This window comes from Lolium rigidum, chromosome 1, assembly GCF_022539505.1.
Source record: "Lolium rigidum isolate FL_2022 chromosome 1, APGP_CSIRO_Lrig_0.1, whole genome shotgun sequence".
NCBI lineage: Eukaryota > Viridiplantae > Streptophyta > Magnoliopsida > Poales > Poaceae > Lolium > Lolium rigidum.
This window is the reverse complement of record NC_061508.1, coordinates 269,761,827-269,767,562: the sequence shown is the minus strand read 5'-3', so window position 1 is coordinate 269,767,562 and position 5,736 is coordinate 269,761,827.

Genomic DNA, 5,736 nt, shown 5'->3' with positions numbered 1-5,736 from the left:
GAGTCCCCGATGCTGTTGCCTGGTTTGTGAGTGCCCAGTCACCACAATCCGGCACATACATGCACGCGTATCCATGAGGGATCTCCTTAGGCGCCTCCATTAAGAACCGGTAGTCACCGGGGTCGCCACCACCTCGTAGACGAGGAATGCCGGTGTAGTCGGCACTTCAGCCGGTGCCGCCAACGCAAACGGCAGCGGTGGACGGGACTCGGAAAGGCAACTCTCCTTGATGAGTCCCGAGAGCTGGTCCCGACGGCGAGTACCGGTGGCTCATGATCTCCTGGATCACGCGCAGAGCGACACGCTCCAAGCACGTTGACCAAGTTCTCGCAGTGGCGGTGTAGCGAGTGAGCCACCGGGTAGTTGATCTCCTCGCCGCGACCCTGGTGCGTTCCTCCGACGGGGAAGAGAGGTCTATCCCATCGAGTGCACCTTCTGGTGAGAACCCCTTCCATCTGATGCCACCAGAACGGGTTCTCTGAAAAGAGCCGATGAGGTCGGCTTCGAGGGTAGCCTTGATCTCGTTGTATTGCTTCTTGAGGTCGTCAAGCAGATCCTCGTAGGTGATCGGCGTGCCGTCCGCCATCTCGGATGTAGATGGCGATGTGGTTGATGTAGACGATCGTCCCACCGGGCGTGCCGGAATGTGTTGACCGCCAAAACCCACCGGCGGGCAGCGGCCTTGTCAACACTCGTAGAGCCGGGGGAGCCTAGAGCTGCGGCTGGCCGAGACCCCTCCGAGCGACGGCCCGCAATGCTCTTCTGGTCACACGCGGCGTTGCGAAGTGCAAGGGCGTGCCACCTGACCTATACCCGGTCGGGAAGGTGATGAGGTTGCCTCGCTTAGTTTCTGCAGGGCATACATGTAAACGTTAAATACGAGCCTCGATCGGCTCTCGAGTTATCTCGTGAATCGGCTCAAAGAGCCGATCCACCCATGATCCGTACGGGGTGCACGAATACTTGGTGGTCCTGCTTGATCAAGATGAAGCTAATGAGATCTACGACGATTTAGGGTTTTCACCACATAACCGGATCATCCTACTCCGAGGTTGGGCCTTGCGGCCACGCACGGTGCTCGTAAGCCGATCCTAAACAAGGCCGGAAAACCAACATGAAGTTGATCCTAGGAACATCCCGTTTAGGACTTGCGAACGCCACCCTACGTGCCACCTGGATCCTCCCCCCATTGTAAGGCCAAACTATTGCAGATATTAAACTAATCCTTGTAGAACAAGGAGCAATCGTAACGGATCAGATCTACTAAATAATGATCAAGCGGGTGCCGCCCCCACACCCGAGATAGGCGTGAGGACGGCTAGATATGCAAGGGTTGCACTACGTAAGCATGTTTAAACGAAGAACAATGCTAACCCTAACACATCTAAAGATAACTACGTTGCTCGCCATCAAAAGCGCTTCGATACGAGCAACGCATGAACAACGTGGGCTTAGTGCTGCCTAGATCGCAAGATGCGATCTAGGCAGCATGTCGCTACCCGATAGAAACCCTCGAGGTGAAGGGGTTGGCGATGCGCCGAGATTGGTTTGTTTTTGGGGTTGAACGTGAGTTGTTGTTTATTCCATAAACCCTAGGTACATATTTATAGTCCAGCGGACTTTCTAATGTGGGCGTGCACTAAACCGTGCACGAGATAAAATCTAACTTCTAAACCGATATACAATCTATTATATTAAGATACACGGGCTAACTAGCCCAAATTCTCCGTGCGAGGCCGCTTCATAGTTCTTCCATATGTAATCTCCCAAGCCCATCTTTGATCGCGGCCCACCTCCTGATTTAGCCAAAATCTGGTGATAACATCAGGACATGACATGAAGTCAATAAAGCCTCCCCCCACCATGCCTTTGATAAACCAGCAGTGGCTAACATGGAATTCACCAAGTCAGTCAGCGTGCGGTTTTTCCTCTCGGCAACCCCGTTTGATTGGGGCGAATAGGGAGGCGTCCTCTCATGAATAATGCCATGTTCCTCACGGAATTCATCAAAGATTTTAGGAAAATATTCACCACCACGATCCGACCTAAGACGCTTGATCTTTCTCTCTAGTTGATTTTCAACTTCGGCCTTATAAATTTTAAAGTAGTCTAAAGCTTCATCTTTAGTTCGCAACAAGTAAACATAGCAAAATCTAGTCGCATCATCAATCAATGTCATGAAATATCTCTTTCCACCTTTTGTCAACACACCATTCATCTCGCATAGATCAGAATGTATGAGTTCTAGAGGTGCCAAGTTTCTCTCCTCGGCCGCTTTGTGAGGCTTCCGAGGTTGCTTTGATTGCACACAACTATGGCACTTAGAACCTTTGGCAATGGTAAAATTCGGAATTAAACTTAAACTCGGATAGCCGAGACATTAAACCAAAATTAATGTGACATAAACGAGAATGTCAAACACCGGTATCATCACTAACATTGCCACAAATATGGTTCACGGACTTATTACTGAAATCGAGAAGCGAAAAGCGGAACAAGCCTCCGCACTCATAGCCTTTACCAATAAATTGTCCAAACTTGGAAACAACTACTTTATTCGACTCTAAAACAACCTTAAACCCATCTCTCGCATAGAAGGGAGCCGCTAACGAGATTCTTGTTCATAGTAGGGACATGCTGCACGTTCCTCAGCTCCACGATCTTCCCCGAAGTGAACTTCAGATCTACCGTGCCAACACCACGAACAGAAGCATGTGACCCATTCCCCATCAAGACGGAAGAATCCCGGGCGACCTGGTAAGAAGTGAACATGGATATGTCAGCACACACATGAACATTAGCACCCGTATCAATCCACCAACATGGAGATTGAAATACCGAAAGAACGAGTAAAGAGATTACCGTACCCATCAGCATTGCTAGCGGTCACCGTGTTGACTTGCCTCCCCTTTTTCTTGCGGTCCGCCCTCTCCGGACAGTCCTTAGAAAAGTGGCCAGCCTCTCCACGGTAAAGCAGCTCAGATCTGCTTTGTTTATCATCTTCTTCTTCTTGAAGGTTGTAGTCTTCATAGGCTTATTGAAGGAGGGCTTGTTATTCCCTTTGTTCTTGCTGTAGGGTTTCTTCGCACCATGTTGGCGCTAGACTGACCCTCTCCTTTCTCGGTATTATCCTTAGCCCGAGCTTTCTCCTCAACATCAAGAGACGCTATCAGATTTTCAACCGATATCTCCTGTCTCTTGTGTTTGAGAGTTGTGGCAAAGTTCCTCCATGAAGGGGGCAACTTAGCGATGATGCATCCAGCCACAAACTTGTCAGGTAAGGCACACTTAAGGAGTTCAAGCTCTTTCGCAATGCACTGTATCTCATGAGCTTGTTCGACTACGAACGGTTGTTAACCATCCCGATGTCATGGAAGCTCTCCATGATGTACAGTTCATCGCTCGCATCGGTTGCACCGAACTTAGCATTCGGTGCATCCCGGAGCTCTTTACCATCCGTTAAGTGCATGTACACATCACACGAGACGATCAGCAAGAATACTTAGAACGCATCCGACGAAGAGAGTATTGTTTTCCTTGAACTTGTTCTGATCTTGGTCAGATATAGTTCCTTCGGGTAAACCATCGGTAACTTCGAACACTTTCGGATGAGTAAGCCGGAGCATGGCCTTATATCGCCACCTCTTAAAGTGCACACCGGTAAACTTATCCGGCCTCAGTGCATCGGAAAAACCAGCCATTGTTAACTCAGGAAATTGCCTACAATTAGGTTTTTGGATTGTTGGATAATTAGGCACAATTTCCATGATTAATTCCAGAATATTAAGCATGACGACAGCAACTACTAACATGTGAAACTCGAACATACTAGATGCATTAATCAACATGAGCAGCAGCAGCGCAAACAGTAAAGCATCCATCGCTAAACAGATCGAGATATGTCGCACGTACCGATCTGGTGGAGGTGGCGATGGAGGTGTAGCAGACGATGTCGCAGCAGTAACGTTGTTGATGACAACGTTGTTGACGACAGGGACGACGGGTCGAAGTAGACGGCGTTGAAGACGACGGTAGGCAGCACCGCCCGACTTGGACGGAAGGCGACCCGTGATGAAGAGCTTGAGCAGTCGCGCGAGCGCTTCCCAAAACCTAATTCGCCCTCTCCCGTACAGGATCGCAAGGACGAGCGGTTCCGGAGACCTGCTCTCCCGTTCGCCGATGCACGTCGGTGCGCGGGATGGAGTAGGCTACGAAGGCGGCGCAAGCGAGAGAGAGGTGGAAACCCTAACTCGTGTATTAGATGTGTTTCGCGGTAGCCGGGCAGGAGATTATATAGGCTCGGAAACCCTAGGCAACGTGGGCCACGCCCACGTCGCACGAACGTTTTGAGTCGGTTACAGATAGCCCACGATCCGGGAGCGACCCGAACCGACTAACTGCGACGCGTCCGTCTAGGACTCTGTTCTTTTTCCTGAGCTGCAAAAATTAAGGAAAGTCTCGGCTCGAGGCTCAATCCACTCACCACGAGCGCGGCGCGCGTCGTGACGTGTCGAGTCGAGTCGAGTCGAGACGAGCGAGCGAGGAGGAGGAGGAGGAGCGCGCGTGTAGCACTCCTATTCTCACTCACTTACTAGTGGTGGAACAACCCACCTTATAAGGTGGTCTAACTTCCTCCCAACTTTCCATGTGGGACTAAACTTCCCACCTCTTGCCACTCCCTAGTGAGCTGCCACCAACTTGGGCTCAAACTCACAAGGCTGCCACTATGTGGGCTTTGAGATTTATAGGAAAAACTGAAATCTAATTTGGGCCACTAAAAGTGGGCCCAATATTTCAACAACAACACCTCCGCGCCGCCAGAGGCCGCATCTAGACCTTCATCCGGGAGCCACCCACCACCACGAAGGGAACGGCCGGCCGCTGGGTTCCAGCCTGGGGAGAGACGCAGAGGAGGACAAACAGGCCGCCGAGCAGCATCCTCAGACATGGCGAGCTCGACGCGGCCGCCTCCCTCCCTGCGACCGTGCTGAGATGCCAATTGTCGAGGCCAGGAGCCTAGGGTCAAATCGCCGCCGCCCCCTTCACCGACGCCGCGGCCTTTGGCCAGCAGCGCCTCCGGGTGGGAGGAGGGGGGGCTGGGCGGCGGCGGGCTAGGGTTTTCCCCCTCGGTCGCCTGGAGGAGACAACCCGAGGGGAGCGAACGGTTCGTAGCTGCCGGCTCAGATCAGCCATTTTCATACTCAACTACTGGTGGCTACAAAAACATGATAAAATCATACTCTTGAAGACGATAGTAAATGTGAAGATGATGAAGTTTAGAGTGTGCATTAACTAGAGAGTAATGTGTTAATAGCACCAGATTTTAGCCTCCTTGCGCATCCACTGGTTGGTGGCTTGAACCAAATGCTAAATAAAATGGAGACTAATCCATATATTGCACTCCACTCGCATACGATCATTGTTGGAACGACCTAAATCACCCCAAGTTGATGAGGAATGGCTTCCATCACATCTATGCGAGCATGGGCGGATTCAATGCCCCCCCCCCCCCCCCGTGAGATGATATTAAGTTGTACAAGATTTACGGCTAATAAGTTATGTCATATGTGCTATTTATTTTAGTTTTTTCACGATAAATTTTACTAATGGTATGGGAATCCAGCAACATGTTAATATCAAGCACTCATTGGTTGGTCATTCCTGATATTTTACATGGGCTCGTGTTAATTGTGTTCAATTTTGTCCAAGAGTAGCCCGTGTATTCCTTTGCATTTA